We start from the raw sequence: 22,360 nt of genomic DNA, 5'->3' as shown, positions 1-22,360 counted from the left end.
TTCCCCCACTCTGCCTCAAGGCTCTATGAGGATTTACATTTTTAAAAGCCAGCCATTCAGCATGAGTATTTTGCACCATTTTCCAAAAATATTTTCTTTAAGTCTATTTGCGTTTCCTTACCCACTGACTCAGCAGCTCAAATGTGGAATTGGGACCTCTCAGTTAAATAGAATTGTCATGGATTCTGAGCTGCTTTGTTCAGGTCTTCTTGTTAATTGTTTTTTAAATTAATTTCAGCAATTTGTTTTCCCCACAAGCTAGCTTCAGAATTGTAAATGGCCCATTAAAGGCTAAATCTTCAGCTCTCACACTACTCACTGTTTTAAGGTGGGTCCAAGGTATGTCTCTTTAACAATTAGTCTGATCTAGCAAGTAAGGATGCCAAAGCTTCGTGACTTAAAAGAAAATTTACTCATTTAGCTATTTACACCAGATACTTGAGACATGTCTGTCTCCATAGAAATTCTTACCATATGATCTCTGATCACATCATTGTGGGTGATGTCACTTGTGTTGTAACCTTTTCAATCTTTCTCAAAAACTACTGTATATCCTTAATTAGCTTTGACCTCAGTGCTTTGGTAGGTAACTTCAGAGGGCTATTAAGAAGCACACAGAGTCCAGAGTTGGACATACTCTCTTCTTTGAAGGGCATCAATGAACCAAATGACAATAGCTTTAGATTACATATTTATTATTTGAAATTAAATTCTACCACTTGCCATGATGTAGTTGAACCGATATCCCATAGCATTAGGCTGGCCTTTTGGAGTACTATTGCAGTGATACAGCCGCAATTCAAACATCTACGCTAATGACTCATATAAAAGATGGATCCTGCAATAATGCATTACCAAGCGGCAACTTAGATTTTGGGGTCAAGTCTCTGAATTGGGATTGAGCCCACAAGTTGGTGGCACAGTGGTGACAACACTAAGCAATTCAAAACTAAAAGTGGCACAACAGAAAAGTTGAGATCATATATTCATGGACAACATTTTGATATTCATAAAGTGCATAAGATGTTCAGTTCCAGACCAAAAAAAAGGTTATGAGCAGCACCTGACAGAGTGCATGAATGTTAACTTGCAAACTTACACTTGCTGAATTAACAGCCAATGGAATTATAACTTATAAATAACTTAGAAACATTTATGTTTATAAGTGAAAACATATGATGAAATAGTACTTGGTATCCAAAGGCAATACAAATTATATTTATAAAATTAACAAATATTCCAAATAATTTCAATCTGTTTAAATCACCTTTTGTTTTAAACTCTGTTTACAATATCTGAAAAATGTATCTTTGTACAAAACTGAAATATGGAAAGAATAGAGAAAATTGAACATGTTCTGTTGTGCAAAACACCCCAAGTACAATTCCATGGTCAATGATGGTACTTTCAACTCTACTATTTACAACATGCTACAACAATTGAGAATCTGGAGTAATAATTCAAAAAATAACACATAACACTCCTTTATATCTAAACTAAAAGGACTTCATGTAGCCCCACCTAAACTCAATACAACCTTCTTACACAAACTAAACCATTCCCATATTTATTCTTGTGCTTGACAAACTAAAACACACCACATGCTGAAATGAATCCACTAGAAAACGCTGTCCCTGAAATCTAAACATCTAAGCCAAACTAAAGCCAAAAATTATATTTTTAAAATATTAAGTTAACAGAAATGTTTTTAAAAAAAGTCTTAATGAGAGGCCTCTCCCCAATTCAACACACTTTCGCTCGCTCTCTCTCTCCCCTGACCCTCTCCCCTCTCATTTTTCTTTCCAGAATATCATTTTCGACTGTCAGCCAATCAAATATGCCAAGCTGGCTATGACCTACCAGAGGGTTACCATGGTAACATCTGCCTTCTGGAATACATGTCATGCATGTTAAGTGCTTTCCGGACACACAAACACTATATAAACCTGCACCAAAATAAGTCAGTTGACTGATCAGAAACAAATCTATTAATGGAAAATACAGAATTGGAAAACTATTTAAATTAATATTATGCAATACTTATTATTAAACTGATTTGCTCTTGGAATGGAAATTCCTGTTCCTATTTCATGTAACCGATCAAATGGTACAGTCTGCTATGCAGTCCAGAATTAAGCTCAATTGTCGATAAAAATAGCTCAAAGCAACGTCTAGAGTGTTACCTAAGAATGGAAGGTATTCTTTGTAAATAGAAAAAAAAATTCACGTTGGCAGCACCATTTAAGTAAATACATTTATTTTGGTAATAGGTACAATAAACCAATATCACCATTTTAACATATATTCAAACTTATCGATTGCCACACAGCCCTCCCTCCCCAATAAAATGTAACATGAGCTTTAAACAAAGCACTAGCCTTCAGGCCATTTAACAGATTTTTTTTCCCTTAACAACGTGACAACTTATAGTCAACAGTATGTTCACAGGTTAAAAACAGGCAAGAAAATCAAGTCATTAACATCAGCTACATAACCATTCCACTACAGCACCCCCTCCATTTAGTCATTATAAAAATTAGCCAATTAAAAATGTCCGCAATTTCACAGACTCAAACGAAGAGGCTTTTTTTCCTATGAAAACTGACAAACATACATAAAAATAGGGCTTTTAAGTATTAACAATGTTCAACTCTTTACCATGGTATAAAAAGCAGCATAAATAATATTTTCATAGGGGTTGAGTATTGGCAAGGTAGTTTATAGTTAAAAGCATAAATGGTGGCCAGAGAGCAAATGACGCCTGAAACTAGAATTTGTAGTTAAATGTTTCTTCGTCTATTCTTTGGTCATGGTGAAGTTTTCAAACTTGGTATCTTAACCATCTCCAAAAATGTGGCAACCAACATCTGAAGTTCTGGAGCAAGGTACAGAGCACCTTGACACTTAATCTTTAAATATGAACAAATCTGCATTCCAGTGGCAAATCTATTAACAGTCTAAAGTATGTTGTGGTTCTGTTCGACGAGCTGGGAATTTGTGTTGCAGACGTTTTGTCCCCTGTCTAGGTGACATCCTCAGTGCTTTGGAGCGCTTCTGTGATGTTTCCTCTGGCATTTATAGTGCTGGAGGAAACATCACAGAAGCGCTTCACAGGAGGCTCCCAAGCACTGAGGATGTCACCTTAGACAGGGGACGAAACGTCTGCAACATAAATTCCCAGATCGGCGAACAGAACCACAACAACAAGCATCCAAGCTACAAATCTTCTCACCAACTTTGAAGTTTAAAGGATTTAAATAAACTGACATTTTATTTTTAATTTAGCCAATATGATTCAACAAGCCTTTAATTCATCAATGGAATTGATTTACTTTCTTCAGTTATTGGAATCCAGGAAACTACAAAAAAGGGAAATGGTACAAATGGCTGAAGCCAGAATTAAGGACTCTCCAAGGAGATCTGCAAGGGCAATTTCTTTGTGTATGCCAATGTATGGTCCATCCCTTTTTTTGCATGAAAGCACTGAGAATTATTTTGATCCCATTCTTGAGTTTTTTTTCATATTCCAAATTTTATATTTTCTGGATCCTATTGGTACAAAATATGAAAGTTATTCTGCCCTTTTTAAAATGTTAGTTTGTAGTTAGATTATTGTCAGGTTCTCCATCACAAATTCCTGAGCTTTGTCACCAACTCCATTCACCCTCTGCCAGCCACCGTCTCTGTTTGAACCAGACTCTTGCAATGTTCGCATCATATTCCATTCTAAAAGCAACAATTCCACACAACAATTGCCAGACAAGAGCATTCCCTCCCAATCAGGGAACACTTCAGTGGTTAGGGACATTTGGCCTCGGATCCTAGGTGACCACCAAGGCAGACTTTGGAATACGCAACAACGCAAAGTGGCTGAACAGAGACTGATATTAAAGTTTGATACCCATGAGGATGGCTTCAACGGGACTTTGGGTTCATGTCACACTACAGGTGACCCCACTACACTGTACATTCTTGCACACACATACTTACAGACTCACACAGACCCTCTCAAACACACATACATACACCCCCTCACAGGCTTATACTCCATCACACTCTCACACGCAAAACACACCTTTGTACACATGCTCTCCCACACATGCATGCATACTCACACACAGACCTTTGGGGTGAATTTGCAGAACTGTAACTGCAGATACATTCTATTTTGTTCAAAATGACAATCTGCAGGCAGTCAATCCATGTTACGTTTTATAAATTCCTACTTTGGAAACATAAGCAGTCTGACTCAAGATTGGGATACACATAGACTGTAACCTCACACTGGTTAATGTATTGTCTGAGCTGAGCCGTCATTTTTTAAAATAAAACCTTAAGTTATCTCGAGAATGCGACTTAAAAAGTAGTTCTGGGATTTACATATTAATGCACCAAAATCTGCAACCCAGCAATCTACATTTGTTCAATATATCATTTCAGTTGCATGACACTGTGACCTTTTGCTATAAATTTTGTGTCTAATGATCCTGCTCCACAGCTACTTGAAGGAGCAGAGCTCTGAAAGCTAGTATTTCCAAATAAACCTATTGAACTATAGCCTGGTGTTGTGTGATGTTTACCATTCTAAAAGAAGCTGACTCCATATCCTCGCCATTACAGAGACCACCCACTTTCACCCTGACTACATCACCTAATTTATTCCTACTTCTGTTAAAAGTCATGGAATGATTTGATGCATTTACATTCTATAAATATATTCTACCAGTGCTCAACAAGAATGGCACTATGAAAAAAAATTACAGAAGTCCTAGAAAGGACCATAATACATTGCAACACTTATTGGTTTCAAACTAATGCGACTATAATGTATATGAAGTCTGAATTTGAAATCAGGGAGAATCTCTTAGTCTTAGTTGCTTCAGTTAATTCAGGCCTGAACGGTAACAATATTCTGTATTGGTGAAAATACTTTTTGCATTCCTAAATTGCCTAAAAGTGCATCAAGGATAACTAATTATATCTGAAGTACAGCAGCCAAACTGAGCACAACAAATTGCAATGATGTAAGTGACCATGTAATGTTTTGGTGATTTTACCCAAGGAAACAATGCTGACTAGGGCACAATAATTGCACATAATTGTGAAACAAAAGCAAAACGTGCAGAGAGAATATACCATGGGACATATCCACTGCAGTTGGTATTACTTTTTGAATAATTCAAGGTCATTTCCATGGATTTCAACAAACACGTTTAAAGTGTCTTTTGCAATTAATCATTTTCTGATTTGACACATTTCATATGGAAGCAGATAATTCACTGCAAAGAACATCACAACAAAGTAACTGTGCCCCAACTAACACTCATGTATGCATATTTAACAGCATCAGTTCACAATAATCAATACTGCAGTGTGAACCCAGTTGGGATCAAGTGAAATAGAGAACTCAATTTGGGAAATTCTGCATTGTCAAAATTGTAATACTAAGCAATGCTATTCACGAAACTCTCAGGCAACCTTCTAAAATATTCTGAATTTTGACAGTATAGAGGTCCTTTCAATTACGGTGAAGTACAATATTTTTCTTTTGGCCTTTGATTACATCATTTATAAATTTTCAGTGAAACAATTAAACATTAATTAAAATTTTAAAGTCTGAATAATGTTAAAAAATTCTTATCTTTTAAGAATACACAACTATCCATATGCTGTACACAAAAATATTTAGGACATTCACTCATCCAGAAAATCTTCAGCACTTCAACTCTATTTAATACTATTTTCAAACTTCTCCAGTCAAAGAAGGTTGCTGTTCCCACTTCCTTCATACCTCAGGAATACTGTTTAAAGTTGCAATATCTTGGTTTTATACAAACCTAAAGTTTAAAACAATACTTAGGTAATGACAGCTGTAACAAAAAATATAATATTCAAGCTGGACCCACATCACACTGTAATGAAATCTGCAGCTATGGCAACATTACCTGAAGTAGAGTAGACCATAGTTTCAAGAAGCTAATACAATAATAAGGCCATGATGAATCAACCAGATACAAGGGCAGAAAAATAATTAGAATTCTGACCTTTTACGGTGAGCGACTGCATACTTTTCATCAGACCAACCAAGACCTTTTTGTCTCTAACATCTGTACTGATGAAAACAGAAATTACCAAGCACTTGATTCATAATAATGTGGGTTGAGGAATGATATGGATGCCAAATGAGATGTCTGTGTGTTTGCAATGACTTATCTGAATGCTCAAGGTGTGGATGGATTGCAGTGCATGGTTTTGTCAGACTTAGTCTGACTGTATTCTACAGCTTTGGCTAGGTAGTTCCAGCATTTTGTTGGAATTAATTGTTGCTCTACACTGGTTGGGAATGCTAGTTTATTCCCAATTCTATCAAGTCTCCTATTTTGTTACTCACTTTAATGCATGCATTAAAGAATTAAATACACGTTACTTAATTTTTCATCTTATGTTAGTACTTTGCATTTGTAGGCATTCAATTTCATAAGCCATCATCAGTCATAAAGTATTCTGGCTAATTCATTATGACCTGAACTGTTTCTTCTAGTTGCACTATTACTCATTATCAACAAATGTGCTTATTTTACTGTCATCTATACAATAAACTATGGTGGTTCCAACACAATTGCCAGTATCTTACCCATTTTCAGGGTTTACATAAACTATGAAGCCTTAAATTTGACTTATCTTTAATCGAGAATTTTAATTTTTTTGGAATATTTAGATACAAATAGCAGAAAGCAAAAGAGACACAATGTCATTGAATTAATTGTTTGCAGAAGTTACATCAAAAGAAGTCCACATAGAACTAGGAATATGGAAAGTAGTTCTTCGAGCCTGCAAATCTCAACCTCTTTAAAAATATTTGGTTCTGCTACCTTAAATTCATATCCAATAGAACAAACGAAAAAGCAAAAACAACATCTGCCTGTCTTGGAGTTCCTATTTCAAGTTACAGTGGAATTGAGGAATAAAAACTATATACTAAATTTACCAAATACACTATCTGAAATGATCTAATATATTCCAGACAATAAAACATCACTACTACATTAAAACACCCATTTTGAAAGATAACATTGTGTAAAAAACAGAAGGACTTTAAAATTCTAAACACTAGACAATCATTTCTCACATGCTGCCAAATTAAGTATACAACATAAAAATATGAATACAAAGATTCTACATTGTTTTAGATACAGAAAGTTAATTGTTAGTAAATAGAACTTATCTTTGGACAAACTAGATTTGTATCTCCAGAATTGAGAAGACTAAAGAGATGATTTGATTGAAACATTCAAGATTCCCAGGGGACTTAAGATCGGTGTGGAAAGGACACCAAGGAAGAATCTAGAACTAGATGCCACTATTGAAAAATAAAGGGTGAACCATTTTAGGACAAAGATGTTAACTGTGAATGTCTTTAAAATTCTCTTCTTCAAAATGTGATGTAGGCAGAGTCTTTGAATATTTTTAAGGCAGAGGTAGACGGATTCTTTGTAAGCAATGGGGTGAAAGGTATCGGGGTAGGCAAGAATTGTGTAGTTGAATTAATAATCAGATTACAGCCATGATCTCATTAAATGACAATGCAGGCTTAAAGCGCTAAGTAGCCTATACCTGCATTCACTCTTATGACTGGATGTAGGTTTGTGTGTCTTAATTAGCACAGAATTCATTATTTTCCAAGAACATTCTTGGACAAATATATGTAAAAACAATAGAGCTCTGCAAGATTTTGGGGAAAACTTGACAGTCCAATAAAGCTCATCAATCTCATCCACTCCTTCCCAAGGCAAAACCCACAAACTAGACTGTTTTCTCTATTCCCTCAGAGTTTCAGAGTGAAGAACGACGTAAAACAAAGCTGCACCCTCGTCCCCACCATTTGGTGTCTTCTTCGCCATGTTCTAGATCTTCTCTTTCCCTGCATATATGGAAGGAGACTAGTTGCACAATGGGTAAGATTGCGCCCTTACAATTTATCAAAACTGATAATAAAGATTAAAGTGCATTAGGTCCTGATCAGGGAATTCCTCTACTTTGACAATGATACAACAGTCACCCACATGAAAACTCAAACGCAAAGAAATTAAGGACCATCTCCCCATGTCTCTAACTTATTCTGCATATGAGTTAAGAAAATGAAGGTCATGGGACACAATAAAACAGATACATCCTTGGTTGGACAAAATAATAACCCTGCTGGAAAAGAGTAACAAATCCTGTTATCCACAGTAAGGGACAAATTTCCGTTGATGCAAAACTCTCTACACACAGAGAAGGCAATAACTATCTTTGCCAACTTGCAAAACGCACACATTTAGGACCAAGTTAAAAATCTCAACACCAGATTATCGTCCAACAGGTTCATTTGGAAGCACTAACTTTCAAAGCGCTGCTTCTTCATTAGGTGGTTGTGACCATCCGAGGACCAATGATCACCATAAATGACAGTATAGGAGGTCAGTGTTCTGAGCATTTTGCTGCATGGATGTGAAACTGGACAACTTATAGAATCAAGAGAAACAATTCAATAATTCCCACCTTCACTGTCCATTACTCATTAGTAGTAAATTTAGCAGAATAATATCACAAATGCCCTCTTAAAAGCAGAGGATATGTTGACTCTAATCAAACAGAGCTTCATTGAATTGAGCACATCCACAGGATGGAAGATGGTCACATATCCAAGGATCTTCTGGATAGTAAGTTTAGAAATGGAAGATTCATAGCTGTCGTTCAAAGATGCTTCAAAGCCAGACCCTAAACAACAATTAGACCTGAGAGTCACTCACTGGCAAAAGAGGAAAAGTGATGCCTGTGCGCTGGCATACACAACCACAGTAACCAGTGGATATAATAGCTTGCCACAGGCGCCAATGCCAAAACAACAATTTGCAACGTCACTTGGTAGCTTCAGGTGCAGCATTTATGGCTGAACCTACTTCTCAAGGTTGACCTTCACAATTGTGAACAAAAATGCACCAAACAACATATAAATGGATTGTTTGCTTCACAGCCATCATATCTTGTATACAGAAAATTGTCAAATACTTACTTGCATTAAGTAGCTTAGTACCTTGAACTTATTTTCAAACAATTAAAGGATCACAGAAATCAGGTGACCATTTTCACTCAGGTTTTAAAATCACCTATATAATTTTATTGTAGAGATCAGTGGTGCTGGAAAAGCAGGTCAGGCAGCATCCAAGGAGCAGGAAAATCAAAGTTTCGGGCAAATGCCCTTCATCGGGAATCTGATTAATTTTATTATATAACTATGGGAATACGGCAAGGAAATCCCAAACAATACAACTTGTATTATTGTATGACCATTTACACCATTTTTTTTTGAAGATATGTAGGATTTTGTAATTTAATAACAAAAACAAAATGATTTTTAAAACGTAGCAGAGTTAACTACACAACATAGGTAGCTAATCTATTGGGAGTTATTCATAAAAAATCCTGTGAACTGCATAACTCCCTGTATGCAATACAGCATCCCAACACTTTGAGAAGCATCCCATAATTGGAGAGGAACATGCAGATTATGATTTGAAAATATTCACACTTTCTTCTCAATGATAACTTGTGACAGCATTAGATTGTAAAGGTACCAATAGCACTTTATTATCTCACTCAGCCACTGCTCCGGCTCTTGCATCATTGATAAGAGTACAACTTTATGTGTTTGCTATAATTATTCCTTTGAAAACTACTGAGAGTCTGCACATGCATAGAATATGGCACGCATCCTTGAATAACTGTCAGATAGTTCACACACCTACTGGAGTGTACTGTTCAAGTCCTCCAATTTGAAATCTATACAAAATCATTAAACTGGTGAGAACTTCCGCTATTATATTCATGGTCTTACTGTAAAAACCCTTAAAGAGGTGACATCTTGTTGAAAACTAAGTGTAACTTGATTTTTAGTTATTCTCAATTTTAATTCTCAATAATAAATGTTTCAAAAATGTGTTTTTAAAAAATATTTATGGTATGCCATCTGAATCCAGTCAATTGTTTACTTCACTAAACAAAATATTCTTGATTTTCTCAGTGATATTACTTCAGAATGACAGACTTATTATCCTGCTTGCTGACACCTGCAGAATCTCTTGACTTGTTGCCAGATTTAAACTGCTGTCAACAAAAAAATGCATGCCAAGAGGATCATTAAATCTTTGGGAGCACCCTTCCTTCAGATCAAGAGATTTTGCCTTGCAACCAGCCTGTCCCCACTGGTAGGAGAATTGAGAACCAATAGCAAACATTTATGATCAGTGGCAAAAACCAACATCAACAAAAGGAAAATGTTCTTCATCCAGCAAATGTTCTGGATCTTGAGTGCAGTACCTGAGCATGTGGGAGCAGGTTCAATTGAGCCATTCAAGACTGACCTGAGTGATCTAAAAAAGGAAGATATGGGAAACAAATGACGGAATGATACCAGGTGAATTGATCTTTCAGGAAATTAGCACAAATGATGGGCTGAATATCTACCTTTTATGTTACTACTGTGATTCTGCAATCTTAAAACTCAGTCTCGAGCAGAAATCAAGGCTATTTGCACCAAATTTTCATGCACTTACATTTTCAGGTAAGGTCACTGCAGAGTTTTCTGGATTAGAAGCTCTAGCTGTTTCTCATTTCCATAGCAGCTAATTATAGTAGTCAATATTAATTGCTGTCCCAGACAACACTTACCTGAAACCAGATCAGAACTCAAATCTACCACTCTTGCTCTGCATAACTCGACATTACACTAATTATTCTTTTGAACCTCTAGGCCACCATGGAGTGAATAAAACAGTAAATTGTGATCATGGGCAATTAAAGAGACAATAAATAGCACCCATTTAGTTGATTCCAAAATGTTATTGAAGACTTTTTACAGCACAATCAATGAGTATAATATACGTTCCATTCAAACGTTCCTTCATGCTCTTTCCATCCAAGTTTATCCACTGTAAACCAACTTTTGATTCTTAAATTTACAGAACAGCCTGGCCAATGCTGTTAAGCCTCTGAAAACAAACAGGGCAATAACTTAAGGCAGGGTGGCCAAAGTTTTTTAGATGGAAGTGGTGTGCACATTCCCATTTTTCTCTTTTTTTGAGGAGGGTGGGTAGGAGAGCTGATTTTAAAAAGATAAAAGCTGCCACAAAAGGCATACATGAATTTAATTCACACAAAAAAAATACAAAACCAAAATGATTTAAACAAATAATAAAAGTGACCAATAAAAAGTACTGAATGATTTTTGATTGTGTTAAGGAACAAGACCAGAGAGAGAGAAAAAGAGTCAGCCCAAATGATCAAGGTTGTGAATACTGGGGGCAAGCTTATGAATTAGGTTTAAATGACTGATCTTGATCACCTCTGGTGGGGTACACTCCAAACTGGCCTTGGCAGAATTCACAAAGTGGGGGTCAGCTGTGAGCTGTCTTTCGGTCTAGGGTTTTCTCTTCTCACAGCCTGCTTTCCTTCTCACACACAGTCTTTTTCCTCTTTCTCTCGCCCTTTTCCCCTTTTCCATAAACACTCCAACTCCATCTTAATCTGTCCCTTTTAACTTTAAGAAAATAATCCATGGGCTTTGCGTTCCAAAAATTTCCACCAGCACTACTGCTCCTGCAACAAACATTTTACATTGAAATGAAAGTTGTCAATTTATTTCTCAGCCAGAGGACTTAAAATTCATTTTGGTAGAAGGTAACTTTTTAAAAAGTGAAATGGAAGAAAAATTAGGAGACCCCTGTGGCTTATCATGCCCTGCCCACCCTCACAGTCCACCTTGCAATCCCCTACTCTGCTATCCAACTCTGTGGTTTGATTCTCATCATCTTCCTCTCCGTCCTCAGCTAGAATCTACCTGAAAGTCCTATTCCTAGACCCAATCCCCAGACTCTTGGTCAGGGCTCAAAGTCTTGGACTGCTCTCAGCCTTCCAATCACAGGCTGATCCTCTCCTGCATTTACTGTTGACGGGCTCCCCAGTAAACATGCCGTAGCACACACAGAAGATTGGAGATGCAGCTCATTGAAAAATCTTCTCTTTATACTTGCCTGGATCTGAAACCCTGGCTTCAAATAAAATATCAATACAAGAAGAAAAAAATGTAAAACATTAAACTTCCACATCATATACTTTTTTTCCTGGTCTATGATCCATCTCTTACAAGGTTATGTAATTATTCATATGGGAACCCGAGCTGTAAATTCATCTACCAGTAAAGCAGATATAGAGCCATATGAAACACTCTCGTTGACATATGTGACCCATAGACTATAGGTTGGCCATGCTTAACCATAAGAAATTTGACACGCAGTCCATAAGGACACAATGTTACTGCTCAGCAATGACCCTGAAGTGACTAGGATTTTTATAGAATATATTCAGGTATAAATTTCAAGTGTAGTGAACTGAATTTAGTACTGTTGCAATCTGATTATATTTCATCATAAGCGACTGCAGTATTGAGATATCAGATACAGAAACAAAGATGTAAAATGTGCGATAAAGACACCAATGAAATATTGTCAGAATACTTGATTAATGGAACCACAAACTTTTTTTAATTACAGTTGTCATTTAGATGGAAAGACTATTTTATAGGCTGCAGTTTATCCTACTCTGAATCCAGTCTTCTGAATAAAAACATTGAATAAATATTAAGGGAACCAAACAATTGAATGGTTGTATAATTCAAAAAGAAGTGGCTAAATGAACAGTGAACTGTATAAGTTTCTTCTGAAAACTCTTGCACAATGACATACTGGCTTGTCAAAAAAATTTAGTTGGAGAACAGTTTCTTTTATATTCAGCAGTTGAGTTTTCTCCATGCAAGAGCAACTTCTGTCAAAGAAAAATACTTTCTGAACAATTTATTACTATTTGATGATATGATGTTGTGATTATGTAAAATCTTGGATCCCTTAACAGAAGATGAATAAATACACAATTTCTGCAGAAAACAATCACAAATAATTTATAAAACATATGTTTGATGTGAAACATAAAGTATGAAATTTTCCCTTCCTTTACCTAACATTCAAAACATTTGTCATCTTAGGGAAGTCCACCAACTCCTGGTGCAACATTCGCATATAATTTTCACAGCTGAAACTTAAAGCCCATTAAGATTAAGCTTTATACAAATCCTAAAATCCATGCATGACAGATGACTGATTTACAAAATGCTCCACTTTAATGTGAGATATTTAAAACTGATGAATTAAAACATATTTACCCATTTGGTGTCTCTCTCTCTTTCAAACCAGTGGACAAGCAAATTTCAGTTTCATTTTAAAACAAAAGATATTTTTAATAATAGATGTTTCCTCATGTATCTTCGCTTGCATTTGACGTTATGCAACTCCCAAATTTCTTAACTGAGTACAAGTTTTAAATTATCCTACATTGTTTGTAGTGTAGTTGCATAGTGTTAATACTGAGCCTGTTAAACACACTCATTTGAGCGTTTTCAGAGTGGGGGATGGGAAGAACGTGACCTGGAATTTTCTCGAGCATGGATTTACTTAAACAAGGAACCAGATACAAGAGCATATCTAAATTCCTGAGAATGTTTAAATCTGTGAACAGCTTCACATTAATAGCCAAACAATATTGGTTTCAGGATTTACCAGGAACACCAAAATATTTCATGTTAACATTCAAATAGAACAGCAGAACCTTACAAATCACAGGTTGGAATGGTTTGATTTTGTTAAATAATCAACTTACTACCCTGTATAAACCTACTAAGGTGCTAAAATGCTGAACAAAATCACAGTGCAAATATTTTGAAACAGCTTGACGCCCAAAAATAATGAGGCCTATTTGACACTGCCCAAGAGGAGCTTAAATATGCAGAGACAGTGAATGCATTGTTTATTTTCATAGTGTTTTAAGTTGTACAACATTATAGCAATTAATACTGCATATATATGTTTTTAAAAGTATCAGAAAAGAAATTGGCAAATCACTTCATTGTACAGGCCAAAATGAGGGGAAAAGGGTGTGGAGATGCCCACAAAGACCATTCTACATGTTAACATTTGCAAAATTTTTGCAATCAAATTACAATAAGCACCCAGTTAACATATCAAGTTTGCAAATAAAAGTCCTGAATTAAATTCAGAAAAACAGAACTGATCTGTCATTTAATTTTCAATTGCAGTGCTCAACAATTTTTGTTAAGTCAGCATCTTTAGTACAATAAAATATTCCAATGCAGGAGCATTTTAAAATATGAAAAACTATAGAAGGATACATTAAGTAAGGTGAACAGAAGATTGCTCGAAGAGGTAGATGTTAAGGAGCATATTAAAGGAGTAAAGTGAGGTAGAGAGGTTGGTAAGGGTACAGAACATATTCCAGAGTTTAAGGTTTACAGAAGAAGTCATCACAAATGGCAGAGTGATTAAAACAGGAAGTAGCAAAGTGACCAGAATTAGAGATGAGCAAAAGCTTAATTTCTTTGGAGGCACTTATTCCTGAATAGCAAGACAAGCCATTAGGTGTCCACTAACTATATCAAACCATGAGTCTGCCAAACATTAAGAAAACTTTCTTTAATTTGTTCACCGTAAATGTTTATGAAGACCAATAGTGTTTTTTTAACACACTAAGACAATTTATCGAATTTTTGGATGCAACCGAATATATTTACTCCTCTGCCAGGCCACACATATGATCATTTCTTCACTGCTACATTTATGAGGCAACTCCTATATAATAGTCTGTTCTCTGGTTAAGCTTACCATAATATTAATTGTTTGAATACCTATTTCATAGACAATATTAACAATGACTCATATTTTCATGCTGATATCCATAATGTAGAATTTGCAGTGAGAAAATCTTTTATGATTTTGAAAACACTATTTACTGTCAAGCTGAACACTTACAATATTTCAATCTGTTTTAAGTAACCACTCAAATAACTGACTATTGCAAAAACCATTCACATTCTTGATGAAGGAATTATGCCTGAAACATCTATTCTCCTGCTCCTCAGATGTTGCCTAACCAGCTGTGCTTTTCCAACACAACACACTTCGACCACATTCCCATCACCGATTTCTATAATGAATATAACTTTCTTTCTCAAAAGAAAGGTGCTTCAATTGCTTAAAATCTGATAGAAAACCTAAAAAATTGGAAAACTCTGCAGGTCTGAGAAATGTTCTGATTAAAAGGTTGTTAATCTGAAACATGAACTATTTTTCACCACAGATATGTCCAGTCTCCTGAATTTTTCCAACATTTATTCTTATCGCAATTCTTCCTTTAACATTCAACTTGCTCGTTCCAAAGGGCCCCAAGTATTCAGAGATAGGACAAAAAAAACTGTCAGAGCAGCTTGCAGCATTTGTTCTCCAGAGATGCTGACTGGTTTGCTGAGTGTTGCTAGATTTTCTGTTTCAGGACTTATAATTGTGTCACGAGATCCGAAAACAACAGCTGTATTATATTTAAGATGAGGTGCAAACATTTAAGTCAGATAGAAGATTATGTTTCTATTTACATAAGTGTACAGATACAAGAAAGTATTTTGGGTTACCTTTGAGTCCTACAATCTTAACTAACTGCAATTCATCTAATTCTGGCCTCTACGCATTCTCAATAGAAAGCAGGATGCATCAGCAGTGCTTCATCCAGAGGCTCACTAAAGATGTTACCGAGTATGGTGACGAAACATCTGAAAATGAACCTTCCAGCTCAGTGAGCAAACCTACATCCAGAATCCCTAATTTTAACGGCTCAACCACTAGTGATTGTGTTTTCAATTGCGTGGGTGGAAGCTCTGGTATTCCTGCTCCACAACTCTCCCTCTCATTTCCTCCTCTAAGAGACTCCTTGAAACCTACTTCAAAGACCAAACATTTGGACAGCTAATTGCGTGGTGGCATATTTTGTTTTATAATGCTTCTTTGAAGGACTTGGAACAGTTTTAACCTCATTAAAGGCAACACACAAACATGTTGCTTTTGTACAAGACAGAAATAAGTGACAACGATGCAGGAATTAAAAGTCTTTTTTCACAAGACTCTTACTCGAGTTTTGAACGGGTTACAAGTGAAACATTTGTATTTGTAAAATGCTTTCAAAAAGTCATTTTCAAAAATACTAAGCTTAAGCAGGTTAAAGTCACAAAAAATTTAAATCACATTTTGTTTCTGAAGTTACAATAATGCAGATCTTGACCTTACATAACTCGAGAGCAAATCCCTGCAAATAGTAATTCGGTCTGAAGGAACGTATCTAGATTCTCTACTGGCCAATCTCCCTTGTTCTTAGAAATCAGTGAGACATAGTACTACATGAGGTGCCTCTATTAATGGAATAGAGGGGAAAAAAAATTTCAGAGAATTTCATGAAAGTTAAGATATTTGACTTTGGTCAAATAAACTGTCTACTTTATTTTGCAACTAAAGTTGGCATATTATTTCTTGAGCAAAATTACACTTTCCACTGGTCCAATCGGGATACTCACCAACATTTCTTACCCTTGGAAGTCTATGCCCAAAAGTACTAATGACAATTGGGTTCTGATTATATAAAATTCTACAACATACAAGAAAAGATCAAAGATGTGGAAAATCTATCCTGTGATCCCATGATATAAGCCAAGGCTTTACTACAACAGGGTTATAAAAACCATTCTTTTGTTGAAGTATTACACCTTTTTTAATCTGGCAATGTCACAAATATTGGATTTGTTCGGCTAAGTTAAAATTCATCTACAATTAAGAATGTGCCATCTGAGAGTAGTCTGTTTGATGTTTTTAAATTAAGAAAAAATATCAAATATCAATAGTTATTCTCAAAGAATCAACATCCTAGTAACAATTCACTTCAAAAATGAAATAAAATGGCTAATTCCACAGTATTGTATAAAACAGTCAATGTCTCCTTCTGCATAATGTAGACTGAATTGTAACTCAAACAACTACTTTGATTTTTGACCTTGTCCACCCCAGTCCAACTCTGGCATTTCCACATCAACTCTACTTAAGTTTGTTCACCTCAATTCATGAATCAGCTGGAGTGCTCTACCAACAATCCCCGAGGCACCAACCCTCTTTGCACACAAATTTACATTTAAAATACTAATCCTAGAGCATATAATTATATAACAAGTATCAACAGGTTGGCACAGGAGTATTAATTTAAAATCTATTGGTAGCAATTGTTTAACTATTGGGGATTTGTTCAGCTATGAAATGAAGAACTCTGCCAACTTTTGACAAATTCTACAGTAACATTTTAAATGGGGCATCTATCCAGAATCCAGAAACTTATTTTGTTTCTAAAGTGAATTATTCAATTACAGTGAATTGAATTTTTCACATGAAAAATGAATACATTGTGAAAGGGCTATATGGAAAATTGTAACCTCAGTTCTATAGGCCCAAGTATATTTGGACAATACTTCATCCAAGAGAATCTAAAAGGACACCCCAGGAACCATTTACGGCCAGAATATACTTAGTCAAAATGCAAATTAAGTTCAAACATCGACTTATTGCCAGTAGCCATTGTTCCCCCTACTACTTTTGGGGAAAGAAAGGTGTGCAAATAAGCTTGGATTTCCAAAACACATTCTAAGGGGAATCAACACCCCACAGATTTACTTTGGACTATTTCCTTCTTTCTTTAATAGCATGAACATACCAATTTCTTAATATGCTCAAACGAATTTATATATTGAAATACTTCTTCATTCTTACCAAGGATAATATATTTCTCAACATATATATAAAAACAAGGTTAGAAACCAATATAAACCATTCCAACTTTCCAAAATTAAACTGCAAAAATATCAGATATTTTCAAACTCTAAACACAGCATTACATTCTGAATTGCTTTAAATGTGGTGCTTCCCTTTATCTTCTTAATCGACTATGTCCATTTACCATACCCAACAATTGTTTACATATTTATCAGTGTAGATATACACGGATTTCGTGTCTTAATTAGTTGAGAGACAGACAAGTTGCTGTACTTTGCCCTCAAATTTCAAGCAACCTAGACCTCCATTTAATACCATCGAGCCAGCGCCTTTTGTAAACAAATCTCATTTCTATATGCTTTTACAACAGAAAATTGTACAGCTGCTTTTAATAAGATTGATCTGTACGACCGATTTAACATTTGCCAAAAAAAACAAGACGATGGTTTGCTGAAAACAACAGGAAATTTCACCCTTCCCCCACCTGAAATAATACAAATTCGATAAGAATGTATTTTTCTCTCTGTCTCTCTCTCTCCCCTTGTACTTGTAAAACTGGCTGCTGGGCGGATGGATTGCGTGAGAAAAACCAAGGACAATCATCAGCATGTCGTCACCTGACTCCACACAGAATAGTGTAATAACAAAAAACCCGTGAGATCAGATTCTGAAGAAGGCTACAAAGCGCTTTGCCATTTACTAAATTAACTCTGCTTTCCGATAAATCAAAATCCAACAAGTATCAGTCTTTTATTTACAAACATTCGCTCCACCATCAAACAAAAAAAATAGCGAAAGTGAGAGAGAGAAAAAAAAACACACTCCAGCCTCCTACTCGGGCTTGCCTTTGTATCCCTGCACGTCCCTTCGTCTGCTTGGCAATTAAACAACATTTGTATTTTAACCTTTTCTTTTAAAATATTTACGGGCAATGAAGTGACGCGCAAACGCTCAAGACACACATCCCACCAAAAATAAAACTTTAAAATTATTTTCACCACTCAAACGCAGAGATCGGTCAAACAAAACACAAAATAAACAAGGGAAAGAAAGTATTTTTTTTAAAAGATGCGAACTCGAACTGAAACCACATTTCCCGCTCCCCTCCCCCAAACACACACGATCCGACTCCCGTCCTCCATCTTAGATCCGCACTTCGGTCGCCTTTTTTCTCTTAAAAAATAGAACAAAAGTTCAAAAATACTAACCGTTCCTGCCCATTTTGGAACCGATTTTCACTTTCCGTTCGACTGAGTAAGGAAATATCGAGTTTGAAATTTGATTAAATTAAAAATGGGAATAGTTAACACCGCGTCTTCACAGGACGAACAATCCTAAGCCGCCATCTGGTGGCATTTTCCACAATCGAATGGCGCAATGCAAATCCAGACAAAGATTGCCCTCTGGCGGCCACCATCCGCGGCCCGACTCGTACCCGCGCGCGAGCGACCGTTGTAAGGGTATCGCGGTCGCGCGCCCCTGGCGGGTGATGGGCGGAGGAAGTGAGGGTGTGGTGTCTCAGGGTGGGAGGCGGCGGGGCGGGACGGGGCTGGGCCGGCGCGAGCGCGTGCTCTCCCACCCGCGCACGCAGAGCAAACACGGCGACGTGCGTCATTACGTCGAGCTCGCGCTGCGCCTATAAAAGGCGAAGGCGGCGGGGCCTGGGGGCACAATGCCGTTTATTCGGCTAGTTTTGATGAATAATATTAAATGGACACTGTAAGTGTAATAGTCCAGACCTCCATTTAGAAACCTTTTTCACAGACTTATGTATGTGTGTTTTACTTTTTCAAAAGTGCCGCTGTGGATTACGCTGTTACGTGGCGTTAGTGAGTGCTGTAGTTTTGTGCTTGACGTCGCCGTCTTCAACAAGAACAGGGAGGGTGTGTAATGGCGGCGGTGGCGCAGAGGGGGACATATTGTTGACTGAAAAAACAACTAACGTTTTCGCACCACACGAAACAAACCCCTATTAAAACTCTTTTTGGAATTTTATATTTATGTCCTTTTCAGAAGAGAATACACGTGGAGTACACGATAATAGCCGGTGTAAATTTATTTACATAATTTTTCAACGCTGACCGACACATGTCGTGGAGGGGCACCATTGCCCCAAGAGTTATTCTGAGTATGCTGTCGACCCACTGACATGGTTCTGTAGTGGATCCTGTTTCGTTGGGGTATTATCACGGCATGGAGCAATTCATGAGGGAGCGTTTATTCGTGGCGGGCGAATAACGTTGCCCGATAACTATGTTAAAATTCTTGAAATACTTGAGTCAGTTTTTCTTTATTATCTAGTATAACTGAAACGGTGATACGCAGGAGTCAAGTTTAGTCAACTTGGGTGCGTGCTACGTTTGTGCAAAAGCACCAAGAGCTGTGTAATGTTCCCGCTGCCTGCTTTCTGGCAGGGCACAAGCAACTTGAATTACCATGTGTTTTGGGAGTAGAAACCTCTAAAATGTTTTGAGTAATTTTAAGCTAGGGATTCTTTCTGCCCCTCGATGTAGAATTCATAAATATCGCATTACTGTGAACAAAGTCATAAAACTCAGATGAAGGGATTACAAAAATTATCTATGAAAGATGAGACACTCAGCAAGCAAGGTCAATTTCAGGTGGATGACATTTTGCATCCTGGCTGAATTGGCTAATGTTTGAGAGGCAGGTACTTCCTCAAATGCTGCACACAGTTACCAACTCTTGTGAAAGCTTGTTTTTGCGGTTGGTGTCTGCTGTGGTGGTGTACAGCATCCCAAGGAGATTTCAGTATTGTCCTTTGCTTAGGGTGTAGGTTTGCGCGCTGAGCTGTAGGTTTGATGTCCAGACGTTTCATTACCTGGCTAGGTAAAATCACCAGTGGCGACCTCCAAGTGATGTTACCTAGCCAGGTAATGAAACGTCTGGATATCAAACCTACAGCTCAGCGAGTAAACCTCAACCTGAGCTACAAACCTTGCGAAAACCTATGGGCGCAACATGCTACAACTGGCCCGAAGATGGGAAAGGAATGCCATCCAAGGAGGCTTCACTTGGAGGTCGCCACTGATGATGTTACCTAGCCAGGTAATGAAACGTCTGGATACCAAACCTACAGCTCAGCGAGCAAACCCACACCCTAAACACTAACCTGAACTACAAACCTTCACAAACCTTGCGATTTTCCTTTGCTCTTTAGTAAGTCCCAAATATGGTAATCAACATCTCAGGCCTTCATTTCACTGTTTCAAGTGCCATTGATGCAGTATGTTATTGTCCTTCCTGTTATTTCGCTCCAGCTATCTTGCCATACAGAACATCTTGTGGTATGCAATCATCCATTCTGTTGACTTGCTTGAGCCAATGAAGGTTTCTATGTTTGAATGGTCACAAAGTGAGATTATTTATGACTGTCCCATCAGGCTATATCCACAATGTACTTCAGACTGTGAAACTGGAAATTCAGCTGCTTTCCTTGACAGCTACGTAATATGTACAAATGTTAGTGTAGAAGATGAACTCGGTACCAGTTGGTGTTGACATTGAAAGATTACTTCGACCTATTTGTACCTCCCAAGTCATAGAATCATCTTTTCAATATTAATCAAATAGATGAGCAGAAAGTTTTTATTTACACATTATGGACACGAACAGAACAGGTATCTCCTCCAAGGAGAAGGAACAGCTTGAGTTAATTTGCAAGATTATTTAATCTAATTTAAAAGATCGCAGTCCCTTCTTTCCACATCCATTATTCTTAGTTTTTTGGGTTTTGCGTCCACTCCTCTGCCTGTGGCATGAGGCATTAAGATCTATTTGATACCTATTAAACTGAAATTTTGTAAATAATGTCAGTGTATATGCATACAACTATTACTAATTCATTAATTTCTATTTACAGTGTCATAGAGATGTAGAGCACTAAAACAGACCCTTCTGTCCAACTTCCCCTGTTTGACCAGATAGCCAAACCTAATCTAGTCCCCCATTTGCCAGCACTTGGCCCATATCCATCTAAACCCTTCCTCTTCAAATACCCATACAGATGCTTTTTACATGCTGTAATTGTACTAGCCTCCACCACTTTCTCTGGCAGCTCATTCCATACACACACCATCCTCTGTGTGAAAAAGTTGCTCCATGTGTCCCTTTTATATCTTTTCCCCTTTCACTCTGAACCTATGCCCTCTAGTTCTGGTCTCCTCCACCCCAGGGAAAAGTTATTTTGGAGTATTTCAAAGTATTGAATGGAAGTGTTGAGAATGCAATACAAAATATAACATGGATCCTTGAAGAAATAAAATGTTCTGAACGTTTATTTGCACTGATACATTAGTGAATAGTAGCTTGTAGTTTTGTATCTTTGCACCTCAGTACAGCCAATACTGTTACTTTTGTAGGACACACTGCAACTTCTTGTCAGCCATTTAATGGGCCAGTCTACTATCATTTCACATCCAACGTGAGTTTCAATCTGAGATCGCGGAAGTATCCTCTCCTGAACTGTTACATGGATTTTATCTGGATAGATTCAGTTTATTTTCCATTAAGAATTATTACAGAATGAAAATTCCTGGACATTGAAACATTTCCATTAAATTTGTAGCTTCACAGCCTAAATACATACTTTTTGG

At 36.9% G+C, this 22,360-nt stretch overlaps 1 protein-coding gene across 1 annotated transcript in view; it reads right to left on the bottom strand.

Moving 5' to 3' along the window:
* Positions 1-19,098, bottom strand: part of stag1a (STAG1 cohesin complex component a) — a 201,296-nt gene extending 182,198 nt beyond the window's left edge. The window contains exon 1 of the mRNA XM_060834903.1: positions 18,953-19,098. The gene's annotated coding sequence lies outside the window, so the exon portion shown is untranslated. The remainder of the gene's footprint in view (positions 1-18,952) is intronic.
* Positions 19,099-22,360: the final 3,262 nt, after the last annotated feature.

Source organism: Hemiscyllium ocellatum, chromosome 13, assembly GCF_020745735.1.
Source record: "Hemiscyllium ocellatum isolate sHemOce1 chromosome 13, sHemOce1.pat.X.cur, whole genome shotgun sequence".
In the NCBI taxonomy this organism is placed as follows: domain Eukaryota; kingdom Metazoa; phylum Chordata; class Chondrichthyes; order Orectolobiformes; family Hemiscylliidae; genus Hemiscyllium; species Hemiscyllium ocellatum.
This window is presented reverse-complemented; position numbering and strand designations above follow the sequence as displayed.